The sequence below is a fragment of the Vulpes lagopus genome, chromosome 6, assembly GCF_018345385.1.
Source record: "Vulpes lagopus strain Blue_001 chromosome 6, ASM1834538v1, whole genome shotgun sequence".
NCBI lineage: Eukaryota > Metazoa > Chordata > Mammalia > Carnivora > Canidae > Vulpes > Vulpes lagopus.
Genome location: NC_054829.1, coordinates 40,386,833 through 40,401,636, shown reverse-complemented (window position 1 = coordinate 40,401,636; position 14,804 = coordinate 40,386,833). Strand labels below are relative to the sequence as shown.

Below are 14,804 nucleotides of genomic sequence, written 5' to 3'. Positions count from 1 at the left end.
AGCCAAAGGAGGCTCTTTAAGAGGTCTAAAGCTCTCCTTGCTCCCGACAATAGGGGACAGGCGTGACTGGGTTTCACCCCATGAGACCCTCCTATCCCCAGAATTTTAAATCTTGAGAAATCAGGATGGTTCAAGTTCCGTGAGCAACACTGGCAGCCTGGAAGTGGGTAGTGATGGCAACAGCAGCATCCTGGAGTACTATCCCAGCTGCTTGGCTGTAAAGGCCCTCAGTTCCTGCACATTTTCCAAGGTTCTCTGAGTGTCTCCACCCCAGTCCACCCGTAAATCTCCCTTTTGCTAACTAGTCATAGCAACTTTGGAGGCTCTGCGTTGAGAGCCTTGTCTGAGATAGCCTCTCTGGGACCTTCACATGTACCCACCCCACAGCATCCTCCTTTCCTGTCCTCTCCCTCTTCTCTCTGATGTCCTCACCCACTACTTCCCTTTATTATGGCCTTACTCTACGAATGATACACTCTGTTCTCAGGGAGGGGCCTATGGAGAGATTTAGGAAGATTTAGGAAGATTTTCTGGAATTCTTGCCAGCTGCCCTGGAAGAACCCAATGGCAGACATTCTTTTTTATTTTATTTTATTTTATTTTATTTTATTTTATTTTATTTTATTTTATTTTATTTATTCATCACACACACACACACACACACACACACACACACACACAGAGGCAGAGATACAGGCAGAGAGAGAAGCAGGCTCCATGTGAGGAGCCTAATGTGGGACTCGATCCCAGGACCCCAGAATCACGACCTAAGCTGAAGGCAGATGGTCAACTACTGAGCCACCCAGGTGTGCCGAGAAATATCTCTTAAAATAAACTGGCTGCTGGTTATATTATTATCCATTTAAATTTTTTCAATTTTTTGCTAATTATTTTATTGCAAATGATAATCAAATGTCCATTAACTAAAAGCTAGATTTTCAAGATGTAAATCTGAAATATTTGGGTGCCTACACACGCATATGAAAGTGACCTTTAAAAAATCTTTCAAAACCGGGGGGAGGGGCAAGATGGCGGAGGAGTAGGGTCTCCAGGTCACCTGTCCTCAGCAAATTACCTAGAAAACCATCCAATCATCCTGAAAACCTACGAATTCGGCCTGAGATTTAAAGAGAGACCAGCTGGAACGCTACAGTGAGAAGAGTTCGCGCTTCTATCAAGGTAGGAAGACGGGGAAAAAGAAATAAAGACACAAAAGGCCTCCAAGGGGGAGGGGCCCGCGAGGAGCCGGGCTGAGGCCGGGGCGAGTGTCCCCAGGACAGGGGAGCCCCGTCCCGGAGGAGCAGGAGCTGCACCGACCTTCCCCGCGGAAAGGGGCTCCCCGGGAATTGGAGCAGGATCCCCAGAAAGGCGGGGACGCCCTCGGGCTCCCTGGGACAGTAACAGAGGAACTGCGCCCCGGAGAGTGCCCCGAGCTCCCTAAGGGCTGCAGCGCTCGGCGGGACCCGGAGCAGCTCGGAGGGGCTCGGGCGGCGGCTCCGCGGAGGGGGCTGCGCGGCTCCGGGAACAGCTCGGAGGGGCTCGGGCGGAGGAAGAAGCTCCGCGCGGAGGGGGCTGCGCGGCTCCGGGAACAGCTCAGCGGCGGCGGCTCGCGCAGAGGAAGAAGCTCCGCGCGGAGGGGGCTGCGCGGCTCCGGGAACAGCTCGGAGGGGCTCGGGCGGCGGCTCCGCGGAGGGGGCTGCACCGCCGGGAGCGCGAATCCAACAGCGCAGGCCCCGGAGCACAGGGCGCCGGGACACAGCCCAGGATCCGGCCTCCGCCCCCCCCCCCCCCCCACCCGGGACAGGCAGAGGCCGGGAGGGCCCAGGACAGCGAGGACGCTCCTGCCTGGAACTGAGCAGATCAGCGGCCCCGCCCCGGAGCCCCCAGGCCCTGCAGACGGAGAGCCCCGGAGCTACTGCGGGGGCTGGATCCAGGGTCCCAGAGCTGCCCCCGCCACTGTGGCTTCCTCCCGGGGCCTCACGGGGTGAACAACCCCCACCGAGCCCTGCACCAGGCAGGGGCAGAGCAGCTCCCCCAAGTGCCAACACCTGAGAATCAGCACAGCAGGCCCCTCCCCCAGAAGACCAGCGAGACGGACCAGTTCCAAGGGAAGTCAAGGGACTTAAACTACACAGAATCGGAAGATACTCCCCCGTGGTTTTTTTTGTTTTTTGTTTTTTTGTTTTTGTTTTTTTTTGTTTGTTTGTTTTTGTTTTTTGTTTTGTTTTGTGCTTTTTTTTCTCTCTTTCTTCTTGATTTCTGATTGCTTCCCCCACCCCCCCTTTTTTCTTTTTTCTCCTTTCTTTCTTTTTCTTTCTTTTTCTTCTCTTTTTCCCCTATTTTTTTCTTCTTTCTCTTTTTTCTTTTTCTCTTTTCTTTCCTTCTCTCTCTTTTTCTCCTTTTCCCAATACAACTTGTTTTTGGCCACTCTGCACTGAGCAAAATGACTAGAAGGAAAACCCCTCAAAAAAAAGAATCAGAAACAGCCCACTCTCCCACAGAGTTACAAAATATGGATTACAATTCAATGTCAGAAAGCCAATTCAGAAGCACTATTTTACAGCTACTGGTGGCTCTAGAAAAAACCATAAAGGACTCAAGAGACTTCATGACTGCAGAATTTAGATCTAATCAGGCAGAAATTAAAAATCAATTAAATGAGATGCAATCCAAGCTAGAAGTCCTAACGACGAGGCTTGACGAGGTGGAAGAACGAGTGAGTGACATAGAAGACAAGTTGATGGCAAAGAGGGAAACTGAGGAAAAAAGAGACAGGCAATTAAAAGACCATGAGGATAGATTAAGGGAAATAAATGATAGCCTGAGGAAGAAAAACCTACGTTTAATTGGGGTTCCCGAGGGCGCGGAAAGGGACAGAGGGCCAGAATATGTATTTGAACAAATCCTAGCTGAAAACTTTCCGAATCTGGGAAGGGAAACAGGCATTCAGATCCAGGAAATAGAGAGATCCCCCCCTAAAATCAACAAAAACCGTTCAACACCTCGACATTTAATAGTGAAGCTTGCAAATTCCAAAGATAAGGAGAAGATCCTTAAAGCAGCAAGAGAAAAAAAGTCCCTGACTTTTATGGGGAGGAATATTAGGGTAACAGCAGACCTCTCCACAGAGACCTGGCAGGCCAGAAAGGGCTGGCAGGATATATTCAGGGTCCTAAATGAAAAGAACATGCAACCAAGAATACTTTACCCCGCAAGGCTTTCATTCAAAATGGAAGGAGAGATAAAGAGCTTCCAAGACAGGCAGGAACTGAAAGAATATGTAACCTCCAAACCAGCTCTGCAAGAAATTTTAAGGGGGACTCTTAAAATTCCCCTTTAAGAAGAAGTTCAGTGGAACAATCCACAAAAACAAGGACTGAATAGATATGATGACACTAAACTCATATCTATCAATAGTAACTCTGAATGTGAACGGGCTTAATGACCCCATCAAAAGGCGCAGGGTTTCAGACTGGATAAAAAAGCAGGACCCATCTATTTGCTGTCTACAAGAGACTCATTTTAGACAGAAGGACACCTACAACCTGAAAATAAAAGGTTGGAGAACCATTTACCATTCAAATGGTCCTCAAAAGAAAGCAGGGGTTGCCATCCTTATATCAGATAAATTAAAATTTACCCCGAAGACTATAGTGAGAGATGAAGAGGGACACTATCTCATACTCAAAGGATCTATCCAACAAGAGGACTTAACACTCCTCAATATATATGCCCCGAATGTGGGAGCTGCCAAATATTTAAACCAATTAATAACCAAACTCAAGAAATACCTTGATAATAATACACTTATACTTGGTGACTTCAATCTAGCTCTTTCTACCCTGGATAGGTCTTCTAAGCACAATATCTCCAAAGAAACGAGAGCTTTAAATGATACACTGGACCAGATGGATTTCACAGATATCTACAGAACTTTACATCCAAACTCAACTGAATACACATTCTTCTCAAGTGCACATGGAACTTTCTCCAGAATAGACCACATACTGGGTCACAAATCGGGTCTGAACCGATACCAAAAGATCGGGATAGTCCCCTGTATAACACAGGCAACACCCTTTTTGAACTTGGCCACAGTAACTTCTTGCAAGATACATCCACGAAGGCAAAAGAAACAAAAGCAAAAATGAACTATTGGGACTTCATCAAGATAAGAAGCTTTTGCACAGCAAAGGATACAGTCAACAAAACTAAAAGACAACCTACAGAATGGGAGAAGATATTTGCAAATGACATATCAGATAAAGGGCTAGTTTCCAAAATCTATAAAGAACTTATTAAACTCAACACCAAAGAAACAAACAATCCAATCATGAAATGGGCAAAAGACATGAAGAGAAATCTCACAGAGGAAGACATGGACATGGCCAACATGCACATGAGAAAATGCTCTGCATCACTTGCCATCAGGGAAATACAAATCAAAACCACAATGAGATACCACCTCACACCAGTGAGAATGGGGAAAATTAACAAGGCAGGAAACAACAAATGTTGGAGAGGATGTGGAGAAAAGGGAACCCTCTTACACTGTTGGTGGGAATGTGAACTGGTGCAGCCACTCTGGAAAACTGTGTGGAGGTTCCTCAAAGAGTTAAAAATAGACCTGCCCTACGACCCAGCAATTGCACTGTTGGGGATTTACCCCAAAGATTCAGATGCAATGAAACGTCGGGACACCTGCACCCCGATGTTTCTATCAGCAATGGCCACAATAGCCAAACTGTGGAAGGAGCCTCGGTGTCCATCGAAAGATGAATGGATAAAGAAGATGTGGTTTATGTATACAATGGAATATTACTCAGCAATTAGAAACGACAAATACCCACCATTTGCTTCAACGTGGATGGAACTGGAGGGTATTATGCTGAGTGAAATAAGTCAATCGGAGAAGGACAAACAGTGTATGTTCTCATTCATTTGGGGAATATGAATAATAGTGAAAGGGAATATAAAGGAAGGGAAAAGAAATGTTGGGAAATATCAGGAAGGGAGACAGAACATAAAGACTCCTAACTCGGGGAAACGAACTAGGGGTGGTGGAAGGGGAGGAGGGCGGGTGTTGGAGGGGAATGGGTGACGGGCACTGAGGTGGACACTTGACGGGATGAGCACTGGGTGTTTTTCTGTATGTTGGTAAATTAAACACCAATAAAAGTTAATTAAAAAAAAAAAAAAAAAGAAAGAAAAAAAAAAAAAAAAAAAAAAATCTTTCAAAACCTAATTCGTTTTTATTCACCTAAAACCTGTAATAGGAAGAAACCACTAATAATTGTTCTATTTCTGCAATATATATCTTGTCCCTAAAACAATATTAATTTATTCTATCTGGAATGTATTTATTTCTTCTACCAATAACTAACTTTAAGACTAAAAAGTATGTCACTGCTCTTTACTTTTACAGTGTAAAAATAAAAATGTCTAGCACTTACTTAACACCTACCATGTGCCAAGAGCTTTACATATATGATCTCCTGATAACACAATACTGTGGGGTGGATTTTACTATTCCCATTTTATAGATAAGGAAAATGGATCTTTAATAGTCCAAATAAGGATTTAAAAAGTCAAGACGGGTCCAGTTCCAAAGCCCATATTCTTTCCAGTATATTTTGTTGCCCTTCCCATTTCAGCCAATCAGCATTGTTGAGCTCTTTCTGTGTGAAGGGGAAATACAGAAAATAAGGACAATTATTGTTCAGAGAGTAGGGAGATTAACTTCAGCCTGGACAGTTACAGAATACTTAGCAGAGGATGACGGATTCCAGCAGATGCTAGTACATGAGCAGGGTCCAAATAGGAAGAGAGCCTAAAACAGCTTCCAACAAAGGAAAGTGAGGATTTTGCCCTTTTAGTTGTTAAGAGCAAAAGAGGTATTTTGAAGAGGGATGACAAATTGGAAGCTGAGTTTCATGAAGGCAAAATTGGCAGGAGAGGGCAATATGCACAGAACACACAGAACTGGAAGGAAGACATCTATTTGGAAGTTGTTCAAGCAAAACATACTCTTTAAAGAGAGACAGGACTTCCCCTTTTAGAAACATGTATTGCAGTGGGACCCTTTTTTCCCTGCTGAGATCCAGACATTCACATGGTAAAATCAAAAGAATACCAATAATAACAGTATCTTGTGCTTATTAACTGGTCATACTTACTCTTCCTGGTCATGATCTCACTGTTGTGGGATCCAACCTGACCACCATTTACCCCAGGCCTATATATGCCAAAGGGCCTCTATTCTTATTTAGCAACCCATGTATTTGTCAAGCACATGTTCTGGATTTGTATACTAAAGAGAGGTTGGCAGGCGCCTGGGTAGCTCAGTTGGTTAAGCGTACAACTCTCGATTTCAGCTCAGGTCATGATCTCAAGGTCATGAGATCCAGCCCAGTGTTGGGCTCCCTGCTGGGTGTGAAGCCTGCTTAAGATTCTCTCTTTCTGCTCCCACCCCCATCCCTTCCACCTCTTGCATTTCTTTTGGCTCCCTTGTCCCAAACAAAATATCATCCTTTACAGATGCTTGTTTAGATCATTTCTGGACCTATATCTCTATCCAGTATCAAGCATTTATTTCCTCAGCACTGCTCAAAATGTCACCCTTTCCTCAACTAGAGCCCCGATCACATTAATTAATTAAGTCTACAGTTGTTTTCCTAATTCCAGCTACTTCTTATCCTGCCCATCCTCAGTCTCTGACTACATACCCTTGTTATTCCTCACACCTTCATCATCTGGAGAGTTAGATTATAGGTTAACCTTGGTGATTTTTGCTGAACATTTATAGAATCTGGAATGGGTTTTTAAGTATTCCCAAGGTACCTACTAAATAATTTCAAATGTATTTGGCTGATCCTAGATATGAATCAGCAGAAATACTATAAAATTGCCTTTAACGTTTTTTATTTTTTGGTGATAGCCTCGGTCTTAAGTAATTTCCAAGATGATAGAAAGTGTCGTTCACTGAAAAAGAACAAATGACAATTTTTTAAAAAATCTCTAAGCCCCATTAACAACTCCCTGAATGTTTTTTAATGTGAATACCTTGGGCCTCTGTCCTACTTTTAACTGCCCGGCACTCAGGCACTCAACTCCTTCCCATTTAGGGGGCCTGCCCCCTTGTCCTTTCCCTGCCCCCCCCCCCCAATTATATAAGGCTTGTTGGGGAAGTGCCCCATATTCCACAATAGAAGCCAAAGGAGGCTCTTTAAGAGGTCTAAAGCTCTCCTTGCTCCCGACAATAGGGGACAGGCGTGACTGGGTTTCACCCCATGAGACCCTCCTATCCCCAGAATTTTAAATCTTGAGAAATCAGGATGGTTCAAGTTCCGTGAGCAACACTGGCAGCCTGGAAGTGGGTAGTGATGGCAACAGCAGCATCCTGGAGTACTATCCCAGCTGCTTGGCTGTAAAGGCCCTCAGTTCCTGCACATTTTCCAAGGTTCTCTGAGTGTCTCCACCCCAGTCCACCCGTAAATCTCCCTTTTGCTAACTAGTCATAGCAACTTTGGAGGCTCTGCGTTGAGAGCCTTGTCTGAGATAGCCTCTCTGGGACCTTCACATGTACCCAACCCCACAGCATCCTCCTTTCCTGTCCTCTCCCTCTTCTCTCTGATGTCCTCACCCACTACTTCCCTTTATTATGGCCTTACTCTACGAATGATACACTCTGTTCTCAGGGAGGGGCCTATGGAGAGATTTAGGAAGATTTAGGAAGATTTTCTGGAATTCTTGCCAGCTGCCCTGGAAGAACCCAATGGCAGACATTCTTTTTTATTTTATTTTATTTTATTTTATTTTATTTTATTTTATTTTATTTTATTTTATTTATTCATCACACACACACACACACACACACACACACACACACAGAGGCAGAGATACAGGCAGAGAGAGAAGCAGGCTCCATGCAGGGAGCCCAACGTGGGACTCGATCCCAGGACTCCAGGATACACCATGGGCCAAAGGCAGATGCTCAACCGCTGAGCCAACCAGGCATCCCAATGGCAGAAATTCTTAAGGGGATATAGCTGGCCATTACCTTTTGCTGAACACCTGGAGGTAAGTCCTTCCCTCGCCATCCAAAGGGAGCTGGCTGATTCCTAGGTGAAGGTGAAGAGAACCTCAGTGATGTATCGACCTCACTGCTCTCCTCTGTCACTTTAGGCCTGATGCCAACTCAGGTGGAGATTCATTGGCTATACAGTAAAAAGGCTTGCCATGATGGCTCTGAAATACTCACTTTAACCCAGGAAAGCCAAAAGAAATGTAGGATTCACTTTAGAACATTTCCCAAAGAGATCAGCTCAATAAATTGAAGCAATATATGTAAGAAAACACTGTGCCATATGAAGAAAATAAATGTAGAAGTTCTACCTGCCCTAGTATAAATATATAGCTTGGTTACTCCTGGAGTATTAAATGGAGTCCTGGAAATTTTACCTTTGAATACCCATCCATGTGTCTCAGTTGGTAAGATACCAGCATTAAGACTACACAACTATTTTGCTTTTTATAATATCATACATATTATTTTTAAAACACATATAAGTAATGTCATGGTATTAATCATATTTTACATGAATTGATTAATTTTACATTAATCACATTTCAGATGCAGTGGGAGTGTTTATGCTTGAAATAGCTTCTTGTTAAAATAACTAACTCTAATTTGTTTTCTAATTCTGGATTTTCATATGTTGAGCTTGCTTCTTTGATCCTGTTTGATTTTCATTAAGCCTTCATTTTGACTTTCTTCTAATGAGCCTTTGTCTCTTCTGCTCCTAACATCTTGATTTCCTTGTAATTAGAACTGGAGTTTTACTCATGTGCAGGTAGGTGTACATGAAAGGAGCTAAGATCCCTATGTACCTTGTGGCTTCATTACCACCCTCCAGCAATGTCACTATTGCCCTGAAAATCTTGAAAAATATGCCCTATTGACTGTAGAAACTCTCTACTTACAAAGTCCTTCCTGGTAGGCTCTCCTGGGATACATTCCCTTCCAAATGGCCCTGGTGAATTTTTTGACTGATGGAGTAGACAAAGCGTTCACAAGGCAGCCTCATAATTCATTGTAGTCAAAAACCAATTCAGGATAACCCAAAGTCCTGTACCTATTAGCCTAATTGTGTGATGATCCATTAATTAAAAAGTTATTGATGCCTACTATGTATCTGGCCCTCTGCTAAGTGCAAGGAAGACAAGAAGGCATGATGCCTGCCCTCATTTTCTTATGGTCCAAGAGAGGAAAAAAGCCAATTACACAGTAACTTCCATAAACAGCATTAAATGCTGAATGGGTGAACAAGCCAGGTTTTAATTTGGAGCCAATTGACTGCTCAGCCCTTTGCAACTGCCAATGGTCCACCAGTATCTTCTCATTTGGGAATTGGCTTTTAAACCATAAGCTTACGGAAGAGTTCACAAAATATTTATGCCTTATGCGTGAGCAGAAAAAAATAAGTGGGTAGAAGAGAATGCCAGGGTATAGCTAATGCTGTTAGCATCTACATCGGTCACCAGAGAGGAGTGCAAGGCAGGAACTGGCAGAAGCAGCTGCTTGGGCAGCTTCACTGTGATTTAGGCCACAATCTAAAGACAACAATTCACAAATTTCTGCCTTGAGGGATATGGGGAAAGCTACATGATCAGCATCAGGTCACTTTCACAATTGTTGTAGGTGTCCACACCTAGCAGGTAGGTGAACTATAGGGCCCTTGAATCTAAACCCACAAGGTTTAGTCCAAGGTCCACATTCATACAAGCCTCTTCCCCACTCTCCTAGTTTCTACTGTCCCTTCAATGTCCAGCTCAAGGCCTAACATCAGCTGTCTGGGTCCAATGTCTACTTCCAAGGCTACTCAATGCCATTGAAAGCTTAAGCAGAGAAATGGAATGATCAGATTTGGGTTTTTAGAAGAGTGCCCTGCAATGTGGAGAATGGCTTAGAGAGAGTAAAACCAGAGATAGAATGACTTGTTAGGAAACCACTGGAGTGGTCTGGGGGAGAGATACTAGTGGCCTTGCAGAAGTGGTAGCAGTGAGATCAGAGAAGGTTTGATTTGAGAGCCACTGCATAGATAAAACTGACAAAATTTGGTAAATTATTGGATGTGGTTTTAGAAATGAGGGTGAAGGAGTAAAAAATAAGCATCAGTTTCTGTCCAGGACAACTGAATTGATAAGGCACCATTCTTAAACACGTTGAATCTTTAAACATGTTGAGAGTCATCCAAGAGAGATGGATAGTGGGCAGTTGGACACAGAGATCCAGAATCCAAAAGACGGGTTTGGGATGGAGACACAGATTGGAGAGTCAATACAGACAAGTCATCAAAGCTATAAGAAATATTATGGGTTGAATATCTCCCACCTCTTCTCAACACATGTTGAAGTCTAACACCCAGTATATCAGAATGTGACCTTATTTGGAGATAGGATCTTCACAGAGGTAATCAAATTAACATGAAGTCTCTAGGGTCGGCCCAAACCCCATAGCCCTGGTATCTGTATAAAAAGGGGAAATTCAGACACACACACACAAACAGAAAAAACACTATGTAAAGATGAAGGCAGATACTAAGGTGTTTCTATAAGTCAAAGAATGGCAAAGGTTGTCAACAAATCACCAGGAGCTAGGCAAGAAGCATAGAATACATTCCTTCTCCCTGGCTGCAGAAGGAAGACACCCTGCTGACACCTTGATCTCAGATTTCTAGCCTCCAGAACTGTGACACAATACATTTCTGTTATAAGCCACCAAATCTGTGGTACTTTGCCATGGCAACTGTAGTAATAAACTCATACCAGATGGAATAAAATTATCCAGAGAGAGAATGCTAAGTAATGCAGATAACTAGGGCTGAGAGTCAAGAAAACCAATAATTAAAGGGGTATGAACCTATAAAAATAAAAGCAGCCAAAAGGTATGGGGAAGAAACAGGAGGATGAAAGAATATGGAAGCCAGAGAAAGAGAGCAGAAGAAAGCCATGCTGCAGGGTTTGGCTTTAGTCATTGTTGACTGTGGGAAGATTACCATTGGTGGAGTAGCAGGGGCAAAGGGACTGGCGTTTACTGAGAAAGGCATGGAAGGTGAGAAAGCACAAGCAGGAAGTGTTGACAACACACAAATGCAAAGAGAAAGGACATATTTTCTATACATATTTTTAAAATACAGAAATTCTGTTATTTGAAGGAGTAGACAAAGCTCCCAAATCTGTTATATAGGGGATAAGGATGGACATCTATCCAGATGGATGGATGCAGGGAGAAGACCAAGTCTCTCTGTCTTGGTTCATACTACACAGGGGCAAAGAAACCAGAAAGCAGGTGAATTATAACCCAACATGGGAAGCCTGATATAGTGACAAATCCTGGGCTTAATGGAATTGAGGAGCTGCAGGATGGATAGAAGAAAGATGGCAGACCCAGGTGTTTCAGAATACTTTTTTTTTTTAAGATTTATTAATTTATTTGAGAGAGAGTGTGTGTATATGTGTGCAGGGGGGTGGGGCAGAGAGAGAGAGAGAGAGAGAATCTCAAGTAGACTACTGGCTGGGCGCAGAGCCCAACAGGGCTGGGGTGGGGGGCTCCACGTGGCACTTGATCTCATGACCCTGAGATCACAATCTAAGCTGAAACTAAGAGTCGGAAGCTTAACTGATTGCACCACCCAGGCGCCCCAGGATAGTTTTGTTACAAGAAAATCTCTTATTCACTGTACAAAAGATTCATAAAAATCATGCATGGTACTGTAATTCAATAGGAGATGTGAAATTTACTTTAAGCTTCCTGAAATCTTCCTACACAGAAAGAATTCAGGGAAACTGATTTGGCATATTAATCACCTCCCTGCCCCCAAGGTCATTTCAAATGTTCAGTCAAAATCCTCACTCACCATCAAGGCCATTTCTTGGCCAGCAATGAGGAATAAATATTAAAATGTTTGTTTTATGCCTTTGGTAAGCAAATGAGAGTAAATGATCCCCTGGGGGGACCATATTTGCCCATGTGAAGCAAATCACAGCTGCTAGGCAAGTGTTGGCATGTGTGCTGCACTGGTACTGATGACTGAGCATAAGAGATTGAAAAATTCTCTTGCAGAGGCAGCTCTTGCAGCGTGTGAGGCATGCTCTCTCCTTGCAATCCTAAATTTATCTAATGGAGTGGAAGATACTTCTGATGTTCACACTGTCTGGAAGATCACTTAAATTTACTGCAGGAGCCCTGGAAAAATGTCATCGGTCTTGCTGGCATCACCTTCTTAGACATTTCTTGATTCTGACCCCTCTTGCCACCCCTACTCCTCCAATCCCCCCACATTATGCCCTCCTCCTTTGGCCTTTTCTTGCATAATTGACTGTCAAGAGTTCCCGGCCCCCAGGACTGCACAGAGTTACTGCCATGTGAGGATGGAAGTTATCTGCTATCAGAGAGAAAACTCTGGGTAAACCTTGACCCACACACTTATACCCTGTAGCTAATTTTCCTGGCTACTATTTGTTTTGACTTGGCAACCCTCATTCATTCATCCATTTATAGACACTTACTGAGGAGTCTCTTGTGTGTCAGACATTAAACTAGGTTATCTGGTGGGATGCCTGAGTGGCTCAGTGGTTTAGTGCCTGCTTTCGGACCAGGGCAAGATCCCAGAGTCCTGGGATCTAGTCCCTCATCAGGCTTTCCCTGCATGGAGCCTGCTTTTCCCTCTGCCTATGTCTCTGCCTCTCTCTGTGTCTCTCATGAATAAATAACTAAAATCTTAAAAAAAAAAAAAAAAAAAGACCTAGGTTATCTGGGCTACGAAGAGAGTGCAAATCAAGTCTCTCTGCTGTGGTTCAGAGTACACCGGTGCAAAGAGGCTGGAAAACAGATGAATCACAACCCAACATCAAAAGCCCTGATATAGTGAAATCCTGGGCTTAATTAAAATCGGTTTCTTGAGGAACCTGAGCCCGGATGGTATGAGAAACTGCAACACTCTAGAAATAGGAACAATACTTATAGGGCAACCACTTCAGATGAAGAAGACAGGACTAGTCACACAGAGTGCAAACATTAACATAAAAGAGACAGAGAAGGCAGGACAAGTAATTAACCATCTAGAGCTACGAACACAGAGTAGATGCCCAGAGGGTCCAAGATAAGTATACTGGGGAATAGTCCTGGGGAATATTAGGTGGTGGATAAATTGAGGACAGCAAACAAAATGAAGTAGGGTCAGAGACAGAAGCAGAGACACAAGGGTAAGAGAAGCCAGAGGTTCGAGAAATTGGAAGGACTGAGCATCAGGGTTGAGTAAAGGGTTATTAAAGATACATGGGAAAGTTCCAGCTATGATGAAGTAACTTGTACAGGACTTGTCCACAAACTGGATAAACCACATGAGGTAACTGTTTCCCAGCATTGGCCAACAGGTAGCATCAGACTGCAATCTCTAAGGAAGGTCACAAGGTAAGCCTCTTGATCTCCAGCCTCTGTTTGGAGGCAGTTGCCTCCTTGTGGAGCAGAAAAGTGAGTCTGAGTAGAGCCCTGTGGCACCACTGAATAGAGGAAGCAGAGATTAAAGTCTGGGGCCACTGGAATTCATGGGCCAGTTGGAGAAGACAGACCTGGGACTCCCAACACTGTCACAGGCAACTACAAGCTTGAATGTTCCTCTAGCCATGCCATTGACCACTTCTCCCCATCCAACCCCTGGGCCTACATTCTATGAACTCATATTTGAGCTTCAGGACTCAGGTCAAATGTTGCCCACTCTCAGGGGCAATCCTGGACCACTTGCTTTCCTCTGTGTAAGCCCCATGTATCGAATTACACCATACTGTACTGTCAGTTCTGTTGTACTTATTTTTCTCTTGGCTTTCAGCTTTTGAATAGTATGGGCTCAATCTTGGCCATTTTTGTGTCCCCAGTCCTGGCACCTAGTAGCTTTTCATGAGCATTTGTGGAGTTGCCTGTTTCTCCTAGAGGAGAAACTAAGTGTAGCACCTAATCATGCTCTTTATTTTCAGTAGCTTCAATGTGCCTATATTTTATCACCCAACATATGCTCAAGAAACATATGTTTAATGACTAAATAAATAAATTGACAAGATTAGAAATGCCCTAATTAAGGACAAGAACTAAATTCTTACTTGTTTTGAGCCTCTTATTCCTTTATGAAAGGATGTTAGGCACACATTAACTGCTCAATAAATATTTGTGAAACTGGTTGATTAAAACAGCAGGAAAGTCACTAAACTCCAGACACATCAAGATTCCCTCACCCCTACCTAGAAGCAGCTTCTCAGTTCCTTTTGGATTTCTCTGGTCCAGCAACTCACCTCTGTTCCTGCCTCCACCATGTCTATCAGAGTGACCCAGAAGTCCTACAAAGTGTTCACCTCTGGCCCCCAGGGCCTTCACCAGCTGCTCATACACAAGAGTGCCTGATGTCTGTGTCTGCCTCTCAGTCTTCTTCCAGGTGGGTAGCACAGGAGCTTGCAGGGTGGCCTCCATACCAGCATGAGTATGGTTGTGGTTACAGTAGGTCTAGGGGTGTGTGGGGCATCACAGATGTCTCAGTGGATCAGAGTCTGCTGAGTCTTCTTCTTTTTTTTTTTTCTGCTGAGTCTTCTTAAGCTGGATGTGAACCCCACCTTCCAGGCCAGAAGCACCCAAAACAAGGAGCAGATGAAGACCCTCCCTCAACAGCAAGTTTGCCTCCTTTATTGATAAGGCAGAACCTGGAGCAGCAAAACTTGTTTTGCTGGAGACCAAGTAGAGCCACCTACAGGAGCAG

The 14,804-nt window shown here is 43.9% G+C and overlaps 1 protein-coding gene and 1 long non-coding RNA gene across 3 annotated transcripts in view; one reads left to right on the top strand and one right to left on the bottom strand.

Moving 5' to 3' along the window:
* The window catches only part of LOC121493792, a 45,455-nt gene extending 30,970 nt beyond the window's left edge, over window positions 1-14,485 (top strand). For both annotated transcript variants that reach the window (XR_005988558.1, XR_005988557.1), the window contains exon 3: window positions 14,339-14,485. This is a non-coding gene — a long non-coding RNA (uncharacterized LOC121493792). The remainder of the gene's footprint in view (window positions 1-14,338) is intronic.
* Window positions 1-14,804, bottom strand: part of SLC35F4 (solute carrier family 35 member F4) — a 239,770-nt gene that overhangs the window by 38,983 nt on the left and 185,983 nt on the right. The window lies entirely within an intron of this gene.